The 16,605-nt window shown below is 41.0% G+C and overlaps 1 long non-coding RNA gene across 1 annotated transcript; it reads left to right on the top strand.

The window, feature by feature from the left end:
- The first annotated feature begins 7,759 nt into the window (after window positions 1-7,759).
- On the top strand, window positions 7,760-8,821 carry LOC123969197. The gene is made up of 2 exons (XR_006824674.1): window positions 7,760-7,938; window positions 8,698-8,821. It is a non-coding gene; the product is annotated as an uncharacterized LOC123969197 (long non-coding RNA).
- Window positions 8,822-16,605: the final 7,784 nt, after the last annotated feature.

Here is a 16,605-nt window from a genome sequence, read left to right as displayed (position 1 = left end):
GTATGCGTGTGTATGTGGTAACAGTGAGAGTTCAGGCCCACAGTGCTCTCCCTGCTCGATTAGGAAGTAAACAATGTTTATTCAGGAGCAGCTGTCTAAGGCAGATTTCTGTGTGCGCATGCGCCAACATTCACACACACACACACACACTCACACACACACACACACACGTGCATTCAGAGGGATAACGATGAAGGCATGGAGAAGAGAGAGACGGGTTAGTGGCTGTGTGAAGCCAAGGAGGAGAGGCCCCAGTGGAGTGTACACACACATACATGCACACACAACCAAACACACAAAGAAAGAAGTGAATGCAATTGGTTCACAGGCAGCTACTTCTGCAAAGACAGACAAGCACTTCAAATGACACCTGTGAATAAGTTTGGATTCTGTTCTATTGAGAATCATGGGTGTCATTGTAAAGAGGCATGCATGGCCGCGCTGACTCTTCAGCCCTTAACTGAAACAGAATGTGGAACTCAAAGTGAACTCTACCCAGACCTTAAAGAAAGACCTCACTGTGCCTTTTACTCTTCATAGAAAGCACATGGGAAGCTGCACTGTTTTTTCCCCTCCTAGTCATTTTGGGCTCTTAAAATGGCCACTTGTTTCTTTTATTTAAAAAAGCAATACAGTACGGCAGCTAGTATTTTCATTTTGTTGTAAAAACAATAAAAGACTGTGTTATGTCTAACAGATGTCAGAGAGTGAAGGTGTAAAAGGAAACCTTGCTGATTTCTATTCTGAGCCACTTTATAGACCTTTCTCTGAAAAAATAACACGCAAACTTTACAACCAAAACCATCACGATTTGCCGTCTAGTCCACCCACCTCTCTCTCTTTCAGCCTTGCTGATTCTCCCCTCTTGTCTCAGCAGCAGCTGTGCGTATTCCTCCTCAGGGTGAATCCGCCACGAGCAAGAAGGCCTGCTTTAGAAGAATGACCCAATTTATCAGACACAGCACTAACACTGTTGATGGATCTAATTAAAATCTGTTTACAAATCTTATAAAGGCCAGTGGTAATCATATTTATGGTGCGAGCTTTCAGTCATTCTTTCACAATGTTAAACCAGGATAATCCATTGCATACAGTATAAAAGGGTATTTTCTAGCAAGTTTGAGCCTGTCGCTGTTTACTTTTGTGTTTTTTCTTTGCTATGACATTTCTGTTTTCATTCATACATTTTCAATCCACACTAATCACTTAACATTGACTCAGGCATGTTTAAGAGTACAGGGGCCAGATTTAAAAATTATATCCAGCACAGAAACTGTGCTCACGCCATTTCACCCACATAAACTGGTATCCAGTATCTAATAAAATAACGGCAGGCGTGCACACAGTTTTCTTAAGATTGTTGTGGGTGCTGTAGTGAAACATTGCTTGTTTAGGTTGCATTCCAATTCCAGGTTAGGTTAGGTTGTTACATTTGAGCCACAAATTCCCTGTTAATGATATTTCGATTTCATTCTGAATTGTAAAGCAGTTTAAAGTCTGTTTCAATATGAGCTCTATGAATTAATCATTGATCGTCTTTCTGATGGGCAAGTACTGACATGAAAACTGATGTTTAAGGATGTTTCTACACCCATTTATTGTGAACGGTGGAAGTGAAAATGAGGCTTGTGCATTGTTCATCCTGTTCCACAATGTCTGAGATTTATAAAACAGAAGCAGGCGTACACACAGCTTTATAAATCTGAAAGAAAATGTTTGCATATTTCTGTCTTTGCTCGTGCACACAGTTTTAGTCATAAATCTACACAGTTTACAGGGTTTTATGCATCTGGCCCCAGGAATGTAAATATGGTATTCATTACAGTCTCTGGAAATAATCAATATCCAAAAAGCTGTTGCATTGTGCACAAAGCAAACAATTGATTTTGTTCAAAATCTCTCAGTGTGGCTCTGTGTGAGCCTCATATTGGAAAACAGTAGGGCAGCCACAACCAAGGCCACTCCCTGATCTAAATGTATTTTAAAGACATACATTTGTTTTAACAGTGCCCACCTCCCTCATCGCACCCCTGCTATTAGCACATTTTATTGTGCCACAAATATATTCTGATAGGGTGAGCCTCTTTCATTCTAGCAAATGCTATTACCAACCCCTGTATAATACATTAAGTGTGTGTGTGTGTGTGTGTGTGTGTGTGTGTGTGTGTGTGTGTGTGTGTGTGTGTGTGTGTGTGTGTGTGTGTGTGTGTGTGTGTGTGTGTGTGTGTGTGCGGTGAGACTGGAGGTACTTTAACTTCATGTGGAAATGAGCTGGTTTCATCATACCCAATGTGGATGGAGTTGTTCGAAATGGACTCTGAAACTAGCTCCCAAAGCTTAAAATTAAACTCTTCTGTCTGCATCTGAAAATATAAATTTTTGGTTTGTGAAATATCGACGTTACAATATTACCATATTTCTACCCTAGTTCTAGTCCCTTTAACCCACAGGCGCACAGGTGGACTCTATGGTTACTACATCCTCTAATCACACGCACTTGCCCACTGAAATTTTAATTGTGCACGTAGCCGACCAATAGGATGTCGCTACCGATACGTTCATGAATAGCAGTGTCCCTACTGCCTCAGCAGATGGCATCGGAGCAGCAGGGCTCATCGGTAGAGGGCTCCGCCTGTGCTTATAGAACTAGGGTTACCATATCGTAACCTTCATTCTATCTCACACAGGCTCCGCCATCTACTGGACTCTATGGGTACAGTGGGTGGAGCCCAATGACTGTCCGCCCTAGCCGTTCAAGCCAAAGTCCACCACGCCAGCCCGGTCGGCCACAGCCGGCCAAAGCCCTGAGCATAGACACTTCTACACTTCAAGTGGAATGTGCACGCACCGCTAAAGGGTGGGTCTGTTCCCGCCCGTGTACATGCTTGGGAGATTCATTCACAAAGCAAGCTGGCCAGGCTCTTCTTGGACAGGGTTCACTGAAACAGACCATCGCAGCTGACCAGTGCATAGAAAGAGGACTGTGTGGTCTACATAAGACGTTAGAGTAGCACACACGGACACAACAGATGCAATCATACCTCCCTGTACCCTAAGTAGCGTAGGGGGGGTAGAAGGCATCCAGATTTATTGTCCTGGACCTGAACATGCTCCTTATGTTCTTAAGAACAAAGGAGGGGTTTAGTCTCAATCCGGCTGCACTGCGGTCACCATGAAGCAGCAGACTGTTCTCTCCCCTTTTAGGAGAAAAACCTGGAGAGGCTGGTCCAACACCAGCATTGTGCAACACTGTGGCTGAATCGAGAACCACAGCGGGCAGTGGATGGTGTGCCGGTTGGCAAACAGATCCACCTCCGCTCTCTCGAAGTGAGCTCAGATCTGCTGAACCACATTGGTGTGCAGTCTCCACCCGCTCGGTTGGGGGCCAGCCCTCGACATGAGGTCAGCCACCCCCATTCTCCAAGCCTGGGACGTGTAGGGCTTTCAGAGACAGCAGGTGTTGTCTCTGTGTCAGTGTCATCTGTGTCAGTCTTCATCTATGATCCATGGTGTCCTTGAACGCACTTCGCTGCTCTGATGACAGCCCAACGTGCGAAAGTGTCACAGTGAATGCGTGGAGCTGGGAATGCAGAGTTACAGTAGACTGTTGCATCAGAATCAGAAGGAGCTTTATTGCCAAGTAGTGTTTTACACATACAAGGAATTTGCTGTGGTAATTTGCATGGTCCAGTTTCCATGGTAAGCGCAGCTTGTTGTGGACCAGGCGGACAGAATTAAAATTGTTGAAATTGTGTAACTTAGCGGTCTGATAACTTTAAACAAACAAAATAAAATAAAATAAAAAGCAAGTAAGTTGCTGGAAACGAGGGAAAAGCCGAGGTTGCGGCACTTCGCGTGTGTGGCTTGAAAAGAACAAAGGATTTTCGTGGCAAGCTAGCGTGCCGAAGTCCAAGGGAAGAGCGAACAGAGCTAAGAGAGCGAGTGAGCGCGTGCCGCTGCTTTTATTTGTTGGGGCGTGTTCCCAGGGGGCTTGGCTTTGTTCCCCTGAGGGCTTGTTTCCGGTTTCCTGAGAGACTGTCTTTTAACTTTTAATATGTCTATTCTAAAACCTATTTGCGTGTATTGTAATCAAATATCTTCCCACAATCAAACCTTAATTGTCAAACGGTTATACCATTCTTGGTTTCAAGCATTTGATAAAAAGGAAACAATTACTTAATCGTTATGATCGTAATGATTGGAATTACAGTTTGCAATTACCAGTTAAACACATTTTCGGGATTTCAGAATGAATGACTTACTCAATGTTTCCTGGATAATATTGTTACACATTCTTACTTAAATATATGAGGGCAAGTTATACGAACATGGCATCATATTATGAACGATAAACGGTAAGATTAAACAGCATTTCAGAACGATGGCATGTAATACTTATTTTGTCCTCTTGGGGGAACTCTGGTTCCATTAGGAGACTGAAGCAAATGATTAGTTCTTTAAACAATGATTTGCTCAGGAGAAAATTAGTTATTTAACATTAAATTAGAGCTGTAAAATTAATCAAGTAGCATAGGATAACATTTCTTTATCATATCATTTCTAAAGGAAGTGTCAGAAAGTGTTGGGAACAAAGCATTGGTTACAACATAAATTGAAGAAATGTCAGGGATCCTTGCTGAAAATTAAAGCACTGCAAAATTAACTTGTTTATGGATTCTTCTTTTCAACAACAACATGATAACATAACTACTCAAATGGAGTGGAGAGACCTGTTAAGTAACTTAAAGATTATTTAATTAAACAAGGTAATGCTTTGAGGAGACAGTATTCCTTTGTTCACACAAAGGAATTCGGGGCAGTGTCTTTCTCTGGCGTCTGGAGTTTCTCGTCACATCAAAGAATATCCTTTTGATGTGAGGTAATTAAACAAAGAGGAATGTCATGGTTACGGGGGGTGGGGGGGGGGGCAGTTTAGGGTTTCCTGCCCTCTTTCAAAAAGAGTTCTAATAGGCTGTTCAGGAGAAAGCTAATTTCTGGTTAGTGTTAATTTGTCATTTTAACAGTCAGGCCCCGAGTCTTATCTCGGCTGCTGCCAAAGTTTTACGATCGAACTGCCCAAAAACAGCACTTAGGGAAAGCAAACCTTTCACCTCCTCCTTTGGGTCGCTTCAGCTGTCTGTTGAGGGGTTGATATCTCAAACCTCCTCCTTTTCTTTCTCTCAGGGAGAGAGAAAGAATTTGGGATCTCCAAATTTATTTGATATAAAATGAACCAATCCACACTGGCTTGTTCACTACAACAGTTTTGAGCTATATTTGTCATTGTTATTTACTCGGAACTAGTTTAATTTCCCTAGAAAATTTTCCCAGGGTCTGTCACTTTTCCCCACTCACATTAAGTGTTCATGTTTGCCAACTAGACACTACATTCTGTTATGGAGTTGTGTGGTGTGGGGACAGAGAAGGCCCAAATGCAATGTTCGGAGGGAAGGAGGTTTATTGAGGGAGAAAGGGGTAGAGGGACTGGAGGGGAGGAAGAGGTGGATGTCGGGGAAGCACAGGCACGGGGAACCAAGGAGACAGGGGGCCAGGGAGCCGGGGAACCAAGGAGACAGGGGGCCAGGGAGCCGGGGAACACTGGGGCTGAGGAAGCAAGGAGCGGTGGGAGAACAGGGAGGACGCCGTGAGGGAAGTCTGAGGAGGAGAGGGCCGGTGGATGAGCCCAGCCGACTGAACGGAGGACGAGGGTGAGTGTACCTGGGAGGGAAACAGACAGAGAGACAGGGTTAGGGATGACGGCGATAAGGTACAGGGAAAACGTGAAAAACCAAGAAACATGCAAGCCTGAACACGGAGGTGGCACCGGGTATGGATCAACGACAATCGAGGATGGTGTGGAGAACCGGGGTTGAAATACAGGCAGGCATGAGGTTGATTACTGGCAGGTGTGGCAGGCTGACGAGGTGGCTGATGAGATGCAGGTGCAGGTAGTTGGCTGCGCTCAGGAGCAGAGGGAGAGAGAGAGCACACAGGGGAGAAAACACAGGGAGGCAGGCAGGGAACAGAAAACCAAGGAAAAAGCAGAATAACTGATAAAAAGGAGAAAAAACCAGGACACTCACCGTCAGCCGGGCTGCCACCACAACACATTCAGTTTTTCAGGTTAAGCCGGAGCATAGTCTGTTCTCTCACATGCAGTTTGGCTCAGTCTTTACGTTAAGTTTGAAAGCACTAACTTATGGCTGCTGTTTGATTTAATGTCAGGCGGCTCTCATGACTTATTTTATCCTGCTGACTCCAGTTGTCCATGTGGTGTTGTCACTTAATCTTGTGGTTTACAAATCTAGGTTTTGGTTGCATAATTTGAGTCTTTACATTTGTGAGAAAAAACTGATTGCGATGGTGTTTTTTCTTACTTATTATGATTTTTTAATTTTTTTTTTTTTTTTTATGCTGTTTGATATTTCTGGCATCAGAACCTTGTGACATTTACCACAGCTGGGTCTGGTCATATTCAGTTCTGTTTTTCTGTCTCTCTTGTCCTTTCTTGCTATTTCATCCCACCCCCACCCTCTGCAAATATGAGTTTGGAGCACAACTGAACAGTCTTAATTAAAAGGGTTGTTTGCACAAAGGCTAAAAGCCCTGATAACACAATGTTTTCTATCCATCTAAAATGAATGCCGCTCAGCGTGATAGCACAGCTCAGGCTGAAATTAAAAATTGTTATTATGAAAGACAAAAAGACAGAAGAATAAATAAGTCAGTGGCCCAACCAACATGTGCTCTATTTCTATACACTTGTGCCAGTTAATTTAATTCAATGCAGTATTTAAGATGTCAATTAAATATTCGGATTTAAGCAAAATAGTCCAGACATCCTTCTCCCTGGCTGAATTATCCAGCTCTTCCTGAAGGATCCCAAGACATTCCCAGGTCAGGTAGGATATCCCTCCAGTGTGGATTGGGGTCCACCCCACTGGTCCAATGTCAGTGATGTGCCTCCACAACGAAATGTCCAGAAGGGATCCTGACCAGAGGTCCCAACCACTTCAACTGGTTCCTTCCAATTCCTATTTTCTTGGGGCAGAAACTTGTTCCCAAACTAAAGGAGCCTCAGACTTGGAGGTACTAACCCCAATCCCATCTGCTGCACAATTAAGTCTCGAATATACTCGGGAGTGGATGTGGACACAGACAGCAGCGGACCCCGCGGACGTGGACTACTTTCTGCAATCAGCTTGGTGGATACGTTGTCACATACGCAGTAGATCGGTTGTTGCCCTGGTAGCACTAGTCGACAAAAAACGGGAGGTACGCAGACGTCCACACAGACTGATGAAGCGTATCATGACTGATGATGATTTTTTCGTCATGCGGGCCCTAGCGGAGCCTCGCATACGCGGAAAGTATAATCCTTGGCAACAGAACTGGTAAAAAGGCACAGCCTTTATGAAGGTCATCAGCCAGAAGAACGCACATGGCTTACCAAGAATATGGATACAGCTTTCTCTAGTTATCCACTTGGAGACTATACTACTAGACACCTGTCACACTCTGCCTGTCAGCCTTGCCATGTTTTGCACTTTTGAGTTTGGTCAGTTTATTATCTGTTATTTTGGTCTGTTGGGTATTGGGGTTCTGTCTTGTCTATCTTCTAGTGTTCAGTAACCTGTGTCATGTCTGTTGCCCCAGTGATCCCTCTGCATGTCAGTCTCTCTGTTTTCCCCCGCTCTCTCTCTGCCTGCCTGTGTCTCGTTAGTCCCATTAGTATCACCTGTGTACCTCCTCCCAGCTCGTTAACCCTGTGTGTGTGTGTATATATCCTTGCTTGTTTCCCTCAGTCTTTGTCTGGTCATTTTCGTGTGTATACGCTCTGTCTCATATTGTCTGCCTTGCTCGTCGTGTTTCCCTCCTTCCTTTCGATTCTGTTTCGATTACCTTGTTTTTGGACTCAGCTTATCAGCTACTCTGCCAGTAAGTGTGCTTGCCTTTTGTTTGGTTAAATAATTCACTGAACTCCACTCAAAATAACGATAACAATTCATAATAATGAATTAATAACTCCTCAACCATTAGGCCTAGATGCCTAATTCTGGTCTCCTTTGATAGGTCAGAAGCTAAGGAATATGAATAACTGTAGATAAACCTATTAATTTTTCTGTTAAAGAGTAAATGGAGATGCAGTAAAGGAAAATATTTTCATCCTCGCCTGGTATAAAATCTATATTTTAATATCACCATCATCCAACTCATTATAATGCAACAGACTTCTAATACACCTGGAATACAACTGTGACTCTAAATTTGATGAAAAGAAACTAATATACAAGAGTTATTACACAATTTTTCAAAAATATACCAGGCGAATGTCCATGTTTTGGCCATAGTTACTGTTTATATGTACTATATAGTAATGTATAGTATATGTTTATACTTTAATTGGGAGTTTTCTTCAAAACACTATTTCTGTCCATACAACCACGTTCCAAATAACATAAAGCTTCCAAAACATTAAGATACTGATAAAAACAGTGAATATTGATCAACATTCCTGTGACCAAAGGTCACAAGATACCCAGAGGGATCGGGTCATAAGCCTTATGTGTGCAATTTTAGACTGGATGTGACATCAAGTATACTGGCAAGGGCTGAGGAGCTGGTCCACTGCAATCAGCATTACTCCTCTTGAAGCCAACGTTTGTAATCAGTTTGTCTCCTGTCCTGTATCAACAGACTGGCTGAGAGAGGCCGAGCAGTGTGAAGCCACGATACATTGCTTGTATAGCTGGAGCATAGTGTCCAATGCACCTTTTTGTACCAAAGTATAAATGTGTAAATATACAGTATATAAATGTCATATAATGTTAATGCCTCTTCCTTATACCTACACTTCTGTAGCTTTGTCAGCTCAACTGACATACCAGTTTATTTTATTCCACCCCCCCACCCCCCTCCGCTTCTCGCTTTCTTCCTTGCATACCTCAGTCTATACTTTACTAATAAAGTCACTAAGCAACAGTGCATTTCTTTTGCACACAGGAATACATATTCACCTCTCTAGTTATCTCCCTCCTCTCTTAATGCTCTTATTTTCTCTCTTTCATATGACACACACACACACAAATGTGCGCACACTTCAGATATAAAGCAAAAGTGTTGATCCTTGTCTCTTCCTACCTCAGAAGATTCTCCTGGGTGTTGATGTATTGATATGTACGTGCTGGCATGAAGTCTGGAACCACAGATGGGGAAAATTCTCCCAGGTGTAGTAAATATCAGAGGCCCTTTCTAAGAGAACATGGAGAGAGGAAAAAAAAATGAAATGAGGATTGTACACAGACACATAAAAAAAGTGATATATTTGAAAATCCTATTAAAAACTCTGCTGATGGAAGCTCACTACTCAGTATTTTAAAAATGTCTTTAAATCACCATATCTTTTTAAAGTGAATTACTCATTGGGAATACTGTTATTTTTTACTGTTGTACCAAAAATATATATATATTAAATTTCAGATATTTACCTTAGCTAAACATTCAAAGTGCTGAATAATGCAGATAAAGCATATACAAACAAATATGGGGGATTTCAAGGGATAACATTACCTGTCCAATAGCAGACTCCTCAGCTGGTATTCCCAGATGGAGAAAATACACACCAGGATCCATCAGCTTTTTCTACACTGACAATAAGTTATTCCCTAAGCTTGTAGGATTCAGGAATATTAATCCTCTGTAGAGTAAGCTCACAGCTACAATGCCTTAGCCCTAAACTGCAGCGGATTCTAAAATCTAAATCCAGTAATAAAATCAGCTGTTACATGTGTTAGCCATGTTGGCATTTAGGGATGCACATTTGGCATTAAATCAACTTCATTTCCTATAGTTCTGAACGCTGCAATATCCCACTTCCCAGTTTTTTTTTATGTTTTAATAACTATGACCTTTTGCCAATTGGATGAGATTCAGGAATCAATCTGCTAGTTCTGATAAAGCAACTGATATATGGATTTTGTGGGAAGGTGATGGCTAGCTGGTCTCTGTGATCAACACAAAGGAGAGCATGGTGGTGGGAGCTGCACTGTGATTGTACGACTCGCACCGACCTTGGATTATTAGCAATAAGGAAGGTTTCTCCTTCTCTCCAAAATGGGACATCAGAATGGCTTGATAATGTGCACACATTTTTGCCTTCTCTGAGGCTCAGACAAATAAGATGAACACAAAGCTACTGGACTGTAACCCGGTTCATTACTGTTTGTACATGACTGGGAAAGGCTGACATTTTGGGAAATAGACTTATTCATTTTCTAGTCAAGAGTTACATTAGAAGATTGATACCATTTTGTCCATGACAGTGGGGTAAATGTAGAGCTAATGCCAACAGCTGGCTAACTTAGCTTAGCTAAAGTCTGGAAAGACATACAATTTTCATATATTATGTAAGGAACTATTTCTTGACTTCTTCCCTAAGCCTTTAGCGGGAAGACTGGACTTCAGCAAGTCTGCCACATAACTACAATGTGTTTTGTTTATTTTTACACTTTTTATTATGGATTAAAAAGGCTAGTTGTTTCTCCCTTTTGCCAGTCTTTATACTAAGCTAAACTAACATTACAGACATGAGTGGTATGGTTTAGGTTTTCAATTATTGGCTGCATAAAACAGCCAACATAAAACAACATTTGAATGTTTTATAACAAGCATTTTTCACTATTCTGATATCTTTTTAGATAATACAATCAATTGAGGAAATAATTGGCTGATTAATCGATAATGAAAATTAACATCGGTTGCAGCCCTACTACTGTACTGTGTACTGTCTCAGAGCGTCCGTCTTCCCTTAATGTGTACCAAATTACATACTCTCTTCAAGAAACCTCCCATTGATTCCATAATTATGCGACCTGTAAAATTAAGTGGTTCTCTCACCGGAGTAATAACTTAAGCTTTTTTTTTCAGTGGCCTGGAAGTGAACAGTATGAATTCTACTTCTACCTGGCCTTGTTTTTGTATCAACATGTAAGCTCAAAGTAATCCTGTTTTTGTCTTGTAAGAAAAAAAAGGGACCACAAGTTTGTCTTTTGTATTAGATTAATGAAAAGCAATGTTTTGTCACTGACACTCTTACTAGAGTCTATTTTAGTCTATTTTAGCATACAAAATGAATATTAACCACATGGGGGCAAATGGTAAATCAAACTGTGGCATCAGACATATTTATAAATTTAGGGGTTGAGAGTTGATTCCTCATTAAAACACCTAGCCTAATAAATAAAAAATAAAATAAATGTAACAAAAACAAAGGAAGAAATACAAAGGATGTTGCTTGATTTCATCATGACAGCTGAGTCAAACAGCTTAAGTAAAAAACCCAAACACAACCCAGTGTCAAGCTAAATTCAGATGTTGACACCATGAAAATGCAAACTCCATTTTATTTCATTTTTATGTTTCTCGCTTTGTTTCCTGCAGAATGTTGTTCGTGATTTTTCTTTAACCTCGCCTCACCTTGCACAAGTGTTTGTCTTTGCTGTCTTAAGTAGACTGACTCACAGGTCGCCATGAAGTGGATGTTTTTACTATCTCCCTGAGAGAGATTATTCAGTCTTTGCATATTCAGGCACTTTGTTCAAACAGGGAATTGACTTTGTTGGGAAAATATGGGAACTACAAACAAAACAAAGCTCTGGATGCCATTTCTGTTTACCATGGGACTAACAGTACGGTACAGTGAAGGAACAAACTGTAATGATGCATTTTGGACACCCAATCCTTTTAATTAATGAACAATCTGGTCAGCCAGTGTTATTAATGGTGCAAGTTTAGATTTTGTTACAATAAAATCACCCTATGATAAAAACAAAGCAGTTGTTTTATGGGAAATACAGATGCTGCAAAGTACACCCCAAAACGCATCATTATTATTCAGGAAGCTGCATTTTTCATTACCACTCATTGGCAGTCATGCTGTTTTTGAATGGCATCTGTGACAAAGAAACTGAGACTTGGTTGAGCTACGCTTTCCTGATTGCAGCGGTTATCTTGAAATAAACTGAAAATTACCCAATCAAAAGCCTTCAGCTGTTAAAGAAACAATTTCATCGTAATTATTTGGCGCAATTATAATTATATTCTGCAACTAACTTTGGATTTCAACTGAAAATCTTCACAGCACCTACACCTCAGTGCAAAGATGCTCTCATCGCCATGAAGCAGACACTGGAGTGTAGGCCTCTGAGGGAGACGGGGTCTGTGGCTGACAACTGAAGTGTTTTGTATGTAGCAAACTGAGTAATACACACAAATGTGTTCTAACAGACACTCAGTGACACCTGCACTGACTCGCAAACAAACAAATGCAAAGACAGATTGTGACAGGTGAGGTCATGTGACACACACACGCACACACAAACACAAACACTTCCCCAGCTCCTGAGTTGATCAGAGACTGTTACAGTGTCACCTCACTCCCCAGCTCAAACCCCCCAGGAGATACCTCTCTGTCACTGACGCCATTCTGTAGACAGCCTCACACAGCCCCTGTCTGCTACCTTTGTGCTTGTGCGTGTGGTGTGTGTGTGTGTGTGTGTGTGTGTGTGTGTGTGTATTTGTTTGTTTGTCTAAGGAAACGAGAGAAATCATTCCTCCGTGTGGAAAATTTAGACTATTCTATCAAATCTCTTTTTGCAAGAGTTTGAAAAGTGTTTGCAATATGAATCCAGCAAGCAACAAAGTGTTAATTACATCAATATCTGTTGAACTGCCTATGAGATAAAACACTAAACAGTTCAAATATAGCTAGCATTAATGCTTACTTTTGAAAAAGCTGACAAAGTCAACTTTAAATGAAGAAAAAACATTGTTCCCAGAGCTGCAGTTCAAAGTGTCTAAATTTACATCTTGTTTTACAGTTTTGGCGACACACACACACACACACACACACACACACACACACACACACACACAAAAGAAGGCTGGTTGCAGTTAATATTACATTGTTTCCCAGCTGAGAAGGACATAATTCTTTTCATCTCTCACAAGGCCCGGGGAAATGTGGATTCTACTCACAGAGCAACAAAGAAACAGCACAGACTCTTGTAGTCCCTCTGTTTTGACATCTCCAGGCAGAATGCCACAGCTGAGCTAATGGTGTGGTAAGCGATAAAATGTAGGTTTATGGGGGATTATTTTTTTTGTGTGTGTGTGTCAGCCAGTGCGTGCGCGAATGTACACGAGATTCCCCAAGTTTAGCGATGCATTAGTGGTGTTTACGACAGCTTTGAGTGGAGCTTACCCCATGCTCCTGCACGCCCCCCCACCCGCTTACCCCCACTACCACTGCTACACACACTCATACTTGGTAGCTGCAGAGACCAGTATGACGGGGGTTTAGTTGAAGACTGGAATTCTCAGTCACAGATGGTCAGGTCACTGAGAGTGGAAGGGTCAATGTTGGTGGTTGGGGTGGGGGAGGAAGGGGGGTAGATGCACTGTGTGTGGTACTTAAAAGGGTGAGATGGCAGAGGTGATTTAAATGGATGGAGAGAGAGGGAGATGTGGTTGGTCGAAGACAAAGTGGATGAGGTGCTGATGATGATGATGACTAGACTAGAGGGTGAGAATCGCAGACATAAGGATGCCTGAAGAGAAGGAAAGCTAAGAAACTAGAGACAGCTTGTGAAAAGTAGGTGCTGTACACAGGCAAACAACAAAAAAGTGAGCTGCACATGGGGAAAGAAATTATGTTAAGCAGAAATTAATTGGCTTTTCCAGTTTGCACTACAGTAATCTTTACTACATGCATTATCGATCTATTATTAAAATCCCAAATAGCCTGCATTTAGCAAAGGCACACACACTCATGCAATCTGACAGTCCAAGGCTGGGATCTTCAAGTGGTCATAGCCTGAAGCACTTCTTAAAGCAGTCTGTGCTCACTGCCACAAAGCGCCTCATTTACTATAACAGATTTTGTGTCCAACGAAGAGATGCTTTTTTTATGTCTTGTCTCTAAGCTCAGAGAGAATTGTGTAGTCTGTCTACAAAGTACATATAGATATGTTTTCCTGCTGAGATACAATGAATAAATGTGTGTGTTTGTTATTAGGATACCTTTGAGTTTTGGTACTCTAGAGGTGGGATTTGTATGTGTGTGTCTGGGGCGTTTTGGCCATTCATTTCTTCCTAGCATGACGGAATACGTAGCCAAAGACGTGCATTGTCATGTCTATACATAGTTATTCTCGATACAAAAACACAAAAAAGCAAGTCAAGTGACAGATTAAACATGGTGTCTTTATAATGGAAATGTTTTTTTTTTTGGTATCTAAGAGACGAGCTGTGCTTGATATAGGACACACACACAGACACACACACAGTGGAATCTTCTTAAATCTATACTAATCCATTATCCTCTGGGTGCACTGTTTCCATCTATCTGTGGGAGGGGCCTCTCTCTGTGTGTCTGTGTGTGTGTGTGTGTGTGTGTGTGTGTGTGTGTGTGTGTGTGTGTGTGTGTGTGTGTGTGTGTGTGTGTGTGTGTTGTGCTGTACTGATGTTGTTTGTGTTAATGTTGTGTTTGTGAACCATAGTTCTAGTCTATAACTTCACATACTGCTTCATATACTGTATGCAATACTTAAAGGAGATTTATATTCATTTTACGTTCATATCCTCATTGCAACTAAGCTGTGTTTTGTTTTGTTTGTTTGTTAGTTTGTTTGTTTGTTTTGGGGGGAGGGGAGGGGGGGGGGGTACTGTATACACAAAACCTCAATTAGCCACCTCATTTAAATCCAAAGCAAAAATAAATAAAAGCAACAAATTATCCATCCCGCCCTCTTCCTGTGCACATTCTTGCATGTGTGTGTGTGCATTCAGACAAGACAGTATGGGTAATGAGGCAGCATCTGTTGTGTTCGCTCTGCAACGAAACACCAATCAGAGATGATTATGATGTTGACAAAGTTACCCAGCAGATAGCACTTATTCAGCCTCTGCAGGAGTCGACTGTTTTAAATGCAGCCAGAGAAAACATTTTTATTGGGTAGGTTTTTGGTGGTGTCGGTGTGTTTGGTGTAATAGAAATGGTGTTCGAGCTGTTGTACTTATTAATGAGTTCAAAATGCCGCAGACAAATAATTCATTAATGGACTATTATTGGATACAGAACCTCATTGATGAAAAGCACTCTAACTCCCAAAGCAGCTCAAAAGAAGTGAGTGAATCCTGCTTGTCTGTAGACACTACACATTGCGGTGATTCCTAATCACCACTTTGACAGATAAGGTCACACTGACACTGTGTGAAAAAGTAAATGATGAAATGATTGAATACACAAAGAATGAATGGGTATTTAAACACAGAGTTCTAGTACAATAATTTATGTCAGGAGATTGTTTCTAATTATGGCTTAGATGATAAAAATGGACATTACACTTTCAATTTATGATCTAATGTAATATACTTTTCCCAGTGTTTTTAACACCAATCAAAGATAATTATGCTGCAAAGCACTTTGTGTGTGAAAATCTCAAGACTGGCTTTCACGAGACAACAAAGATAAATCTTTAGTGTTATTGTACTGAAAACCCTCACGGCTAATGGTCTGATTCCATGAGCTTTAGGCAGATACATAGTGGATCTCATTCCAGCAACACATGTTGTTAAAGGATTGCTGTTTTATAATACCCAGGAGTTATCTAGGGATGGCGTGAGCCCCAAGAGTTTAGGACAAACTCTTAGGACTGATATTGCTTGCAATGGAGCCATTATCCTGACCTTTAGGCTAAAAATTAGTGTGAAATATCCATAGGATTACAATAAGAGACATTTATTTTGTATTCCACTCTCTCATTAATCCTCCTTCCTTTTTTTCCCATCCTGCTCCACTTTTTATTTTTACTTGTCCAATTGATTTGTGTTAACTATGATGCACTCAGTATGCAGGGCTTCATCGTTAAATGTACACTAATCCTGAGTGTATTTAAGGTTATTTAAATACAAAATATAAACTAAGATTTAGACTAATAGACTAAGAAACGAAGTTTTTCCTCTGAATGAAAATTTTCATCTTTTGAAAAGTATCTCATCTCTGCTTTTACTTCATTATGATGTACACTGAAAATTCCATCCTGCATCTATCTGTTCTTCCATCCCTGCCTCATCCATTATTCATCTCCCTTTATACTTTATCAGTCTCTAACATAAACTGACTCCACTTGAGCTGTAAACAGATACATGTTACCTCCTCGTACATCTATTTACCCATATTTTCATCAACCTGTCCTTTCTATACGAAACACATTTGTTTTTCACAATGTGAATCATCTTTTTTTTCACTCCATTATGGAACTAGATAAGTAACTATGCTATCCATTTACACAGCAATTATAGGCCACCTGTGCCACAGTGCTGTTGCTGCTTGTGCTATTCTTACATTTATCATCACATCTGATATTAAAAGAAAATCAATTTGAGATGAAGCTATATCACAGTGCCAACATGGGAAAGCCCGCTCTGTGAAAAGCTGGAAAGCTAAAAGAAATCTTTCCGAATACATTACAGACCTGAACGAGCACATCACTAATCTTTTAGTCAGGAAATTGAACGAGAACTTTTAGCACACTCTAAATTTGT

This window comes from Micropterus dolomieu, linkage group LG04, assembly GCF_021292245.1.
Source record: "Micropterus dolomieu isolate WLL.071019.BEF.003 ecotype Adirondacks linkage group LG04, ASM2129224v1, whole genome shotgun sequence".
NCBI classification, from domain to species: Eukaryota; Metazoa; Chordata; class Actinopteri; order Centrarchiformes; family Centrarchidae; genus Micropterus; species Micropterus dolomieu.
This window is presented reverse-complemented; position numbering and strand designations above follow the sequence as displayed.